Here is a 12,500-nt window from a genome sequence, read left to right on the forward strand (position 1 = left end):
AAGGACCGGCCTACCACACAAAGGGCTACCGCAGACAACCCTGAGGCTACGCCTGAGGACAGGAACAAGTACAGGAAGTCACGCTACGACCTCTGCAGGTCAAACGAGCAAATGGAAAATATAGGAATAAGGTGGAATCATACTTCACAGGTTCCGACGCTCGCTGCCTTTGGTAACAATAAACTCAAACGTTTTTCTGTAGTTGTGGATCAGACCTGCACAACGGTCAGGAGGAATTTTGGACCATTACTCTTTACAAAACTGTTTCAGTTCAGCAATATTCTAAAGATGTCTGGTGTGAAACGCTCTCTTGAGGTCATGCCACAGCATCTCAATCGGGTTGAGGTCAGGACTCTGACTGGGCCACTCCAGAAGGTCAGGACTCTGACTGGGCCACTCCAGAAGGTCAGGACTCTGACTGGGCCACTCCAGAAGGTCAGGACTCTGACTGGGCCACTCCAGAAGGTCAGGACTCTGACTGGGCCACTCCAGAAGGCGCATTGTCTTCTGTTCTTGATTTACTTCTGTGTTTTGGGTTGTTGTCCTGTTGCATCACCAAACTTCTGTTGGGCTTCAGTTGGCGGACAGATAGTTTTGATGTTGGTGTGCTGTGCCTTTTTTTCTCCACACATAGTGTTGTGTTCCTTCCAAACAACTCAACTTTAGTTTCATCTGTCAACAGAATATTTTAATATTGCAGGGCAGCTCTAACCAACACCTCTAATCTCGTCTCATTGCTTGGACTCCAGGTTAGCTGACTCCTGACTCCAATTAGCTTTTGGAGAAGTCATTAGCCTAGGGGTTCACATACCTTTTCCAACCTACACTGGGAATGTTAAAATTATGTATTCAATATAGACAATAAAATACAATTATTTGTGTATTATTAGTTTAAGCAGACTATGTTTGTCTATGGTTGTGACTTAAATTGTATGACCAATTTATGCAGAAATCCAGGTAATTCCAAAGGGTTCTCATACTTTTTCTTGCCACTGTATATATAGTCACTTTAATGTCCTTGTTTTTGAAAGAAAAGCAAGTATTTTGTCCATTAAAATAACATCTAACCCAACGTACCATTTGAACACAGGAGTGATGGTTGCTGATAATGTGCCTCTGTACACCTATATACAGTGGGGCAAAAAAAGTATTTAGTCAGCCACCAATTGTGCAAGTTCTCCCACTTAAAAAGATGAGAGAGGCCTGTAATGTTCATCATAGGTACACTTCAACTATGACAGACAAATTGAGAAACAAAAATCCAGAAAATCACATTGTAGGATTTTTAATGAATTTATTTGCAAATTATGGTGGAAAATAAGTATATTCCACAGTAGTAGAATGTCCACCCACCCCCCCCAACACCAAACCCCCTCTGTCCTGATTCCACAGTAGTAGTATGTCCACCCCCCCCCAACACCAAACCCCCTCTGTCCTGATTCCACAGTAGTAGTATGTCCACCCCAACACCAAACCACTTCTGTCCTGATTCCACAGTAGTAGTATGTCCACCCCCCACCAAACCCCCTCTGTCCGGATTCCACAGTAGTAGCATGTCCACCCACCAAGCACCCTGTGTCCTGATTCCACAGTAGTAGCATGTCCACCCACCAAACCCCCTCTGTCCGGATTCCACAGTAGTAGCATGTCCACCCACCAAACACCCTGTGTCCTGATTCCACAGTAGTAGCATGTCCACCCACCAAACACCCTGTGTCCTGATTCCACAGTAGTAGCATGTCCACCCACCAAACACCCTGTATCCTGATTCCACAGTAGTAGCATGTCCACCCACCAAACCCCCTCTGTCCTGATTCCACAGTAGTAGCATGTCCACCTCCCCCCATCACCAAAACCCCTCTGTCCTGATTCCACAGTAGTAGTATGTCCACCCCCCCCACCACCAAACCCCCTCTGTCCTGATTCCACAGTAACCCACACCCCACCACCAAACCCCCTCTGTCCTGATTCCACAGTAGTAGTATGTCCACCCCCCCCCCCCCCCCCCCCACCACCTCTGTCCTGATTCCACAGTAGTAGCCCCCTCTGTATCTAAAACAGGGCATATATCATTCCTGACATCACAGCCTAGATGTGGACTAGATGTGGAGTAGATGTGGAGTAGATGTGGAGTAGAGCACAAAATCGAGAACTTTTCTTCTATCCTGTAATGATTATACACACACTTCCTGCCTCATCAACATTTAAACAGCCTTCCTCTTGCTTTCTTCCATCCCAGCAGGACCAAACTTGCAACACACACACACACACACACACACATCATCCCAGCAGGACCTAGCCCATAACACGCTGCACCACACAGCCGCCGATTGAACTGAATTATTTACATTCTGTCCCATCCTCATTCCTCATTGCAAGTACGTAGCTGGCTAGGTACCACAGACACAGACAAACAACCTTAGCTAGCTAGGTACCACAGACACAGACACATAACCTTAGCTAGCTAGGTACCACAGACAAACAACCTTAGCTAGCTAGGTACCACAGACACAGACACACAACCTTAGCTAGCTAGGTACCACAGACACACAACCTTAGCTAGCTAGGTACCACAGACAAACAACCTTAGCTAGCTAGGTACCACAGACACAGACACACAACCTTAGCTAGCTAGGTACCACAGACACACAACCTTAGCTAGCTAGGTACCACAGACACACAACCTTAGCTAGCTTCAGTAGGTACCACAGACACAACACCTTAGCTAGCTAGGCACTACATACACAGACACACAACCTTAGCTAGCTACAGTAGGTACCACAGACACAACACCTTAGCTAGCTAGGCACCACAGGTACCCACACACAACCTTAGCTAGCTAGGTACCATAGACACATAACCTTAGCTAGCTACAGTAGGTACCACAGACACATTACCTTAGCTAGCTACAGTAGGTGCCACAGACACACAACCTTAGCTAGCTACAGTAGATGCCACAGACACACAACCTTAGCTAGCTACAGTAGGTACCACAGACACATAACCTTAGCTAGCTACAGTAGGTGCCACAGACACACAACCTCAGCTAGCTACAGTAGGTATCACAGACACATAACCTTAGCTAGCGAGGTACCACAGACACATAACCTTATGTAGCTACAGTAGGTACCACAGACACACAACCTTATGTAGCTACAGTAGGTACCACAGACACACAACCTTAGCTAGCTACAGTAGGTATCACAGACACATAACCTTAGCTAGCGAGGTACCACAGACACACAACCTTATGTAGCTACCACAGACACACAACCTTAGCTAGCTACAGTAGATATCACAGACACATAACCTTAGCTAGCGAGGTACCACAGACACATAACCTTAGCTAGCTACAGTAGGTACCACAGACACACAACCTTATGTAGCTACAGTAGGAACAACAGACACATAACCTTAGCTAGCGAGGTACCACAGACACACAACCGTAGCTAGCGAGGTACCACAGACACACAACCGTAGCTAGCGAGGTACCACAGACACACAACCGTAGCTAGCTAGGTACCACAGCTGGTTTACTTCAGACATGTTAAGCAGATGAAAGACTGTTGGTTTGTTCTGGATCTGTGGAACGGATGTATCCATCTCTGCAGCTTGGCTCAGGGTTATGATGCATGGGGGTGTCTGTTATATATGATATATTCATGGGATGACTAGTTGTTATGGTAGGGGAGGCTTACGAATGTGGGATAGGGTTTCGTGGCTGAGCTTGAGTTCACATGCGTACATATGTTTTAGCATAGAGATTGAAGGACACTGATAGTACCCTGTGTGTTACATGCCGTGACATACCATTCTGTATTTTCTCTCTGTGTGTGTGTGTGTGTGTGTGTGTGTGGTGGTGGTGGAGCTGGTTATTGTGGTAATAAGTGCGTTGGTGTGTATGTGTGTGTGTTTATTGTCGTAGGTGTATGAGAGAAGGGTAGACACACACAGACCACATCTACTTCTCCTCTCTCCATCACCTCCCTCCCTGCCTCTCATCTCCTCATCAGAGCCCCTCTCCAGCTACTACATATTGTTTCTACGGCAACGGTGACATCATCAGGATGAAGGCAGCTGGGTCAACACCCCCACAATATCGCTCTCTCGCCTCTCTCCTCTCTCTTTCCTTCTCTCTCTCCTCTCTCATTCTCTCTCATTTCTCTCTCCCCTCTCTCTTCTCTCTCTCATTCTCTTTCCTCTCTCTCCTCTCTTTCCCTCTCTCCTCTCTCTCCTCTCCCTCTCATTCTCTCTCTCCTCTCCTCTCTCTCATTCTCTCTCTCTCTCTCCTCTCTCATTCTCTCTCTCTCTCCTCTCCTCGCTCTCATTCTCTCTCTCTCTCTCTCGCTCTCTCCTCTGTCTCTCTTATTCTTTCTCTCTCTTTCTCTTTGCTCTCACTCTCTCTCTCTCTCTCTCTCTCTCTCGCGCTCTCTCTCTCTCTCTCTCTCTCTTTCTCTCTCTCATTCAATTCAATTCAATTCAATTCAATTCAATTCAATATGCTTTATTTGAGTGACATAACAATGTACAGTGCCTCAACAACAAGTGGGACACAATCATGAAGTGGAACGACATTTATTGGATATTTCAAACTTTTTTAACAAATCAAAAACTGAAAAATTGGGCGTGCAAAATTATTCAGCCCCTTTACTTTCAGTGCAGCAAACTCTCTCCAGAAGTTCAGTGAGGATCTCTGAATGATCCAATGTTGACCTAAATGACTAATGATGATAAATACAATCCACCTGTGTGTAATCAAGTCTCCGTATGAATGCACCTGCACTGTGATAGTCTCAGAGGTCCGTTAAAAGCGCAGAGAGCATCATGAAGAACAAGGAACACACCAGGCAGGTCCGAGATACTGTTGTGAAGAAGTTTAAAGCCGGATTTGGATACAAAAAGATTTCCCAAACTTTAAACATCCCAAGGAGCACTGTGCAAGCGATAATATTGAAATGGAAGGAGTATCAGACCACTGCAAATCTACCAAGACCTGGCCGTCCCTCTAAACTTTGAGCTCATACAAGGAGAAGACTGATCAGAGATGCAGCCAAGAGGCCCATGATCACTCTGGATGAACTGCAGAGATCTACAGCTGAGGTGGGAGACTCTGTCCATAGGACAACAATCAGTCGTATATTGCACAAATCTGGCCTTTATGGAAGAGTGGCAAGAAGAATTTCTTAAAGATATCCATAAAAAAGTGTTGTTTAAAGTTTGCCACAAGCCACCTGGGAGACACACCAAACATGTGGAAGAAGGTGCTCTGGTCAGATGAAACCAAAATTGAACTTTTTGGCAACAATGCAAAACGTTATGTTTGGCATAAAAGCAACACAGCTGAACACACCATCCCCACTGTCAACCATGGTGGTGGCAGCATCATGGTTTGGGCCTGCTTTTCTTCAGCAGGGACAGGGAAGATGGTTAAAATTGATGGGAAGATGGATGGAGCCAAATACAGGACCATTCTGGAAAAAAACCTGATGGAGTCTGCAAAAGACCTGAGACTGGGACGGAGATTTGTCTTCCAACAAGACAATGATCCAAAACATAAAGCAAAATCTACAATGGAATGGTTCAAAAATAAACATATCCAGGTGTTAGAATGGCCAAGTCAAAGTCCAGACCTGAATCCAATCGAGAATCTGTGGAAAGAACTGAAAACTGCTGTTCACAAATGCTCTCCATCCAACCTCACTGAGCTCGAGCTGTTTTGAAAGGAGGAATGGGAAAAAATTTCAGTCTCTCGATGTGCAAAACTGATAGAGACATACCCCAAGCGACTTACAGCTGTAATCGCAGCAAAAGGTGGCGCTACAAAGTATTAACTTAAGGGGGCTGAATAATTTTGCACGCCCAATTTTTCAGTTTTTGATTTGTTAAAAAAGTTTGAAATATCCAATAAATGTCGTTCCACTTCATGATTGTGTCCCACTTGTTGTTGATTCTTCACAAAAAAATACAGTTTTATATCTTTATGTTTGAAGCCTGAAATGTGGCAAAAGGTCGCAAAGTTCAAGGGGGCCGAATACTTTCGCAAGGCACTGTACATATTGCCAAAGCTTATTTTGGACATTTAAAATATTAACATAGTTAATAATAATAATCAATATTGTCAACTTGACAACAGTAACAACAATAACCAAGAGTCAAAATAACCATACATTGAACCATAACAATAACAATAAGCATGTGTCTACCCTTCTCAATGGCAAGGCTGTGCTCACTGGGCCTGTACTTTGTCAAGGTTTTTCTATAGGTTTGATCAGTAACCATGGTCAAATATTTAGCCACGTTGTACTGTTGATTTAGGGCCAGATAGCACTGCATTTTGCTTTGTGCTTGTGTTTCCCAATAAGCAATATAGTTTTGTTTTGACTGTGTTGTAATTTGGTTTATTCTGAAAAATGGGATTTTCTGGTCCTGAGGCTTGAACTCAGCCCCAGGACCAGCTGGATGAGGGGACTGAGGCTTCAGTGTGTTAGTAGAACAGGTTTGTGAACTCAGCCCCAGGACCAGCTGGATGAGGGGACTGAGGCTTCAGTGTGTTAGTAGAACAGGTTAGTGAACTCAGCCCCAGGACCAGCTGGATGAGGGGACTCTTTTCTTTGCTCAGCTCTTGGCATTGCAGGGCTTGGTAATGATATGAGAGGGGGTCACTGTATTTTAGATGTTTCCAAATCTTAATTGCTCTTTTTTGAGTTTGTTTGTCCCAATGGGTGAAATCTTGTTTTGCAAGTGAACCCCACACCCATAAAATGCAATCAATTAGTTTTAGCCAAATTTGAATAGGTATTTACATTTCAATCACTCTCTCATCATTAAGGTGTCCAGTTGAGCTTATTTTTAAACCTAAGTAATTGTAGAGTGTGCAGTACTCTACATATTTTGTACCAATTGAGAACCATCTCTCTCTCACTGCCTCTCTCTCTCTCTCTCTCTCTCTCTCTCTCTCTCTCTCTCTCTCTCTCTCTAATTCAATAAATGCTTTACAAGCATGAATGTCAAAGCAATGTAGATGAAGTATAACATAAATTAACAATATGTTTGACCAACAATAATATATATATATATAAATACAGTTGAAGTCATAAGTTTACATACACTTAGGTTGGAGTCATTAAAACTCGTTTTTCAACCACTCCACAAATTTCTTGTTAACAAACTATAGTTTTGGAAAGTCGGTTAGGACATCTACTTTGTGCATGACTGTTTACAGACCGATTATTTCACTTATAATTCACTGTATCACAATTCCAGTGGGTCAGAAGTTTACGACTTTCTAGTTAATTACATTTACCTGATTAGCTTAATCAAGTAATATTAATTACAGATAAATTATTTTATAGAATAGCATGTCATATCAATTAATCCGGCATAGCCGAAGACACGACAGGTATATGTACGCCCGCAGGCCTCTTGCCTAAACACTCCCAAGGTGCCTTCCCCTTCCCCCCCTGTGATCAAATGAAACAGAATAACTCTGAACAATTTGAATAAATCAAAATAACACTAGGTACTATAACATACTTCTGCAGGACCGGCTACAAAAGACTTTGAAACAAATGTACCAGACCAACAACCAACACAGCACATACAAAGAATCCCTTCTAACAAAGGAACACTTGCTTTTCAGGCTGTAGAAGGAGTCGGTAATTGCAGACAGCTGTATCCCCTGACGAGAGCGCCCCAATTTGCAATAGGGCCGACCAATCAGCTGCTTGGAATCCAGGAAGCCATCCTGAAACACACAAACACACACAAACCCAAAACAGCACAGAAACCGGGGAACAGGATAAACCTGAGCTCAATTTCAAGTCTCATAGCAAAGGGTCTGAAGACTTAGGGTATTCTATGTTTTTAAAATATTTTATACATTTGCTAAACTTTCTAAATACCTGTTTTCGCTTCGTCATTATGGGGTATTGTGATGTCATTATGGGGTATTGTGATGTCATTATGGGATATTGTGTGTAAATTAATGAGGATTTGTATTTATTTAATCCATTTTAGAATAAGGCTGTAGCGTAACAAAATGTGGAAAAAGGGAAGGGTCTGAATACTTTCCGAATGCTCTGTATATTATTTAGTATATCAATAAACTGGCACTAGAACAGTCTGCAGCACCCGGCCTCACTCTCCCTGAACTTGAAGTCAAATGTCTACTGTTTGCTGATGGTCTGGTACTTCTGTCCCTAACCAAGGATGGTCTACAGCAACACCTAGCTCTTCTGCACAGATTCTGCCAAACCTGAGCCCTCAGTAAGTCTCATTAAAGCTCAGTAAGACAAAAATAATGGTGTAACAAAAAAGGCCCAGTTTGCCAGCACCACAAATACAAATTCTGTCTCGACACCGTTGCCCTAGAGCACACAAAAAACTATACATACCTCGGCCTAAACATCAGAGCCACAGTTAACTGTGAACGATCTGAGAGACAAGGCACAAAGGGCCATCAAAAGGAACATAAAATTTGACATACACAATTTGACAACTTTACAGAAGGCACTATGCATTGGGGTAGGTAGCGTTCTCCTGGCATCAGACACACCCAAATTCACCCGATCGGACTGCCAGATGGTGTTGTGTGATTCATCACTCCAGAGACTCAGTGACCATAGCCTGGCCATAGAGAAGATCATAGAAAAACATGGACGGTCAGACTCAGTGACCATAACCTGGCCATATTAGAGAGAATGATTTATTTCAGCTTTTATTTCTTTCATCACATTCCCAGTGGGTCATACACTCAATTCGTATTTGGTACCATTGCCTTTAAATTATTTAACTTGGGTCAAACATTTCAGGTAGCCTTCCACAAGCATCCCACAATAAGTTGGGTGAATTTTGGACCATTCCTCCTGACAGAGCTGGTGTAACTGAGTCAGGTTTGTAGGCCTCCTTGCTCGTACAAGCCTTTTCAGTTCTGTGCACACATCTTCTATAGGATTGAGGTCAGGGCTTTGTGATGGCCACTCCAATACCTTGACTTTGTTGTGCTTAAACCATTTTGCCACAACTGTTGAATTATGCTTGGGCTCATTGTCCATTTGGAAGACCCATTTGCGACCAAGCTTTAACGTCCTGACTGATCTCCTGAGATGTTGCTTCAATATATCCACATCATTTTCCTGCCTCAAGATGTCATCTATTTTGTGAAGTGCACCAGTCCCTCCTGCAGCAAAGCACCCCCACAACATGATGCTGGCACCCTCGTTCTTCACGGTTGGGATGGTGTTCTTCGGCTTGCAAGCCTCCCCCTTTTTCCTCAAAACATAACAACGGTCATTATGCCCAAACAGTTATTTTTTTGTTTCATCAGACCAGAGGACATTTCTCCAAAAAGTACGATCTTTGTCCACATGTGCAGTTGCAAACCGCAGTCTGGCTTTTTCATGGCAGTTTTGGAGCAGTGGCTTCTTCCTTGCTGAGCGGCCTTTCAGGTTATGTCGATATAGGACTCGTTTTATTGTGGATATAGATACTTTTGTACCTGTTTTGTCCAGCATCTTCACAAGGTCATTTGCTGTTGTTCTGGGATTGATTTACACTTTTCGCACCAAAGTACGTTCATCTCTAAGAGACAGGACGCTTTTCCTTCCTGAGCGGTATGGCGGCTGCGTGGTCCCATGGTGTTTATACCTGCGTACTATTGCTTGTAAAGATGAACGTGGTACCTTCAGGTGTTTGGAAATTACTCCCAAGGATGAACCAGACTTGTGGAGGTCTACAATGTTTGGCTGATTTCTTTTGATTATCCCATGATGTCAAGCCAATAGGCACTGAGTGTGAAGGTAGGTCTTGAAATACATCCACAGGTACACCTGCAATTGACTCAAATTATGTCAATTAGCCTATCAGAAGCTTCTAAAGCCATGACATCATTTCCTGGAATGTTCCAAGCTGGTTAAAACTTATTTTGGCTGCAGGGGCTTGGATGAAAAGGTGCCCAGAGTAAACGGCCAGCTCCTCAGTCTCAGTTGCTAATATATGCATATTATTATTAGGATTGGATGGTATTGGATAGAAAACACTCTAAAGTTTACAAAACTGTCAAAATATTGTCTATGAGTATAACAGAACTAATATTGCAGGCGAAACCCTGAGGAAAAAAAAAACAGGAAGTTGCTTCTATTTTGAAAACTCCATGTTCCATATTCTGCCTTTGCTCCATTTAAAGGGATATCAACCAGATTCATTTTCCTATCGCTTCCTCAAGGTGTCAACAGTGTTCAGACATAGTTTCAGGCTTTTATTTTGAAAAATGAGCCAGAAAGATAACATCGTGTCAAGTGTTCGCATGAGTTTTGCTCGCGCAACAGAGTTTGGGCAGCCATTGCCTTTCCCGCTCCTATTGAAAAATACAGTTGCGGTTGATATATTATCGATTATATATTTTAAAAACAACCTGAGGATTGATTATAAAAAACGTTTGACATGTTTCTGTGGACATTACGGAAACTATTTGGAATTTGTCTGCGTTGTCATGACCGCTCTTTCCTGTGGATTTCTGAACATAACGCGACAACCAAATGGAGGTATTTTGGATCTAAAAATGATCTTTATGGAACAAAAGGAACATTTATTGTGTAACTGGGAGTCTCGTGAGTGAAAACGTCCGAAGATCATCAAAGGTAAACGATTAATTTGATTGCTTTTATGATTTTTGTGACCAAGCTACTTAATGCAAGCTACTTGATGCTAAGGGTTACTTAATATTTTGTTGAGCGATCGATAAACTTACACAAACGCTTGGATTGATTTTCAGAATCTGACACGACAGGTGGATTAACAAAAGACTAAGCTGTGTTTTCCTATATTGCACTTGTGATTTCATGAATATCAGTATTTTTAGTAATATTTTTGGAATGTGGCTCTACGCAATTCAGCGGTTGTTGATGACAATTATCCCGTTAACGGGATTGCAGCCATAACAAGTATACTCTTAAAGACCTAATAATATTTTACATCAATAGCAGTCAATATTAATCGTCACCTTATTTCAGTCTCATCTGAAAGTTGTAAATTCTCGGTTGTCTTCACAAACCCTGGCTAACAAGTTGAATCAGCAATACAACATTTGGTTTAATTATTCATTTACTAAGTACCTAAATAATCACAAATAATGATATCTACATAGAATGGATCATACATTGATTAGAAATTATGTCATACAGGAAAACGTCCTAAGCGGACGGAACAGATATGACGGCTGGTTACACAAAGAAAGGGGGTTGGGTTTTGAGTGGCCTAGGCAGAGCCTAGGCCAGACTTAAACCTGATCGAACATCTCTGGATAGACCTGAAAATAGCTGTGCAGTGACACAGTGACACTCCCATCTAACCTGACAAAGCGTGAGAGGATCTGCAGAAAAGAATGGAAGAAACACCTCAAATACAGGTGTACTAAGCTTGTAGTGTCATACCCAAGAAGACTCGAGGCTATAATCGCTGCCAAAGGACCTTCAACAACGGTCTGTAAACGGTCTGAATACTTATGTAAACGTGCTATTTCATTTTTTTAAAAATCTTAATACATTTGAATGTTGAAGAGGGTGGGGCTCAAGCTGCGTGGACCTGTGGAAAGAAATATTTTGTTTATTTTACAATTTTACTGCACACTGGTTGTTTATGTACATGGATTTTATAATGTCGTATGTTTTTCCCCCAAAACTGCTTTCCATTAAATTGCATAGCAGACCCTAATGCCAAATTCAGTCAAACACTTTTTTGAAATCAACAAAAGCATAAGAAGCCTTTGCCTCTATTTTGGTTTGTTTGTCAATTAGGGTGTGCAGGGTGAATACGTGGTCTGTCATACGATCATTTGGTAAAAAGCCAATTTGACATTTGCTCAGTACATTGTTTTCACTGAGGACATGTACGAGTCTGCTGAGGATTTTTCCAAGGTTGCTGTTGATGCATATCCCACGGTAGTTATTGGGGTCAAATTTGTCTCCACTTTTGTGAAATGGGGTGATCAGTCCTTGGTTCCAAATATTGGGGAAGATGCCAGAGCTCAGGATGATGTTAAAGAGTTTTTTGTATTTGTATTGTATATGTTTTTGTGATTTGTTCTTTGTTTAAAGAGCCAAAAAGAATGGAGAAGTGGTTTACCCATTCATCTCCATTTTAGATAGACAATTCTTCGTGTTTTCTGTTTGGTTTTCTCCAATTTTCCCAGATTAGATTATATGGATTCTTAAATTAAAAAAAATATTTTCACTTTTATTTAAGGCCAGTTAAGAACAAGTTCTTTCTTTACTTACATTGAGCTGATTTCAGACGTGCTGTCACGACTTCCTCCGAAGTCGGCTCCTCACCTTGTTCGTTCGGCGTCACCGGCGTTCTAGCCATCACCGCTCCATTTGTCCATTTGTTTTGTCTTGTTCCCTGCACACCTGGTTTTCATTCGCCAATCACACTGCATGTATTTACTCCTCTGATCCCCATTATGGCTTTGTGTGGAATTGTTTTTTGTTGCGTGTTTTGTGTTA

The 12,500-nt window shown here is 42.3% G+C and overlaps 1 protein-coding gene across 2 annotated transcripts in view; it reads left to right on the top strand.

The window, feature by feature from the left end:
• LOC139380365 (protein tyrosine phosphatase receptor type Na) overlaps positions 1-12,500 on the top strand; it is an 83,129-nt gene that overhangs the window by 9,631 nt on the left and 60,998 nt on the right. The window lies entirely within an intron of this gene.

The sequence above is a fragment of the Oncorhynchus clarkii genome, chromosome 22 (assembly GCF_045791955.1).
Source record: "Oncorhynchus clarkii lewisi isolate Uvic-CL-2024 chromosome 22, UVic_Ocla_1.0, whole genome shotgun sequence".
Lineage (NCBI taxonomy): Eukaryota > Metazoa > Chordata > Actinopteri > Salmoniformes > Salmonidae > Oncorhynchus > Oncorhynchus clarkii.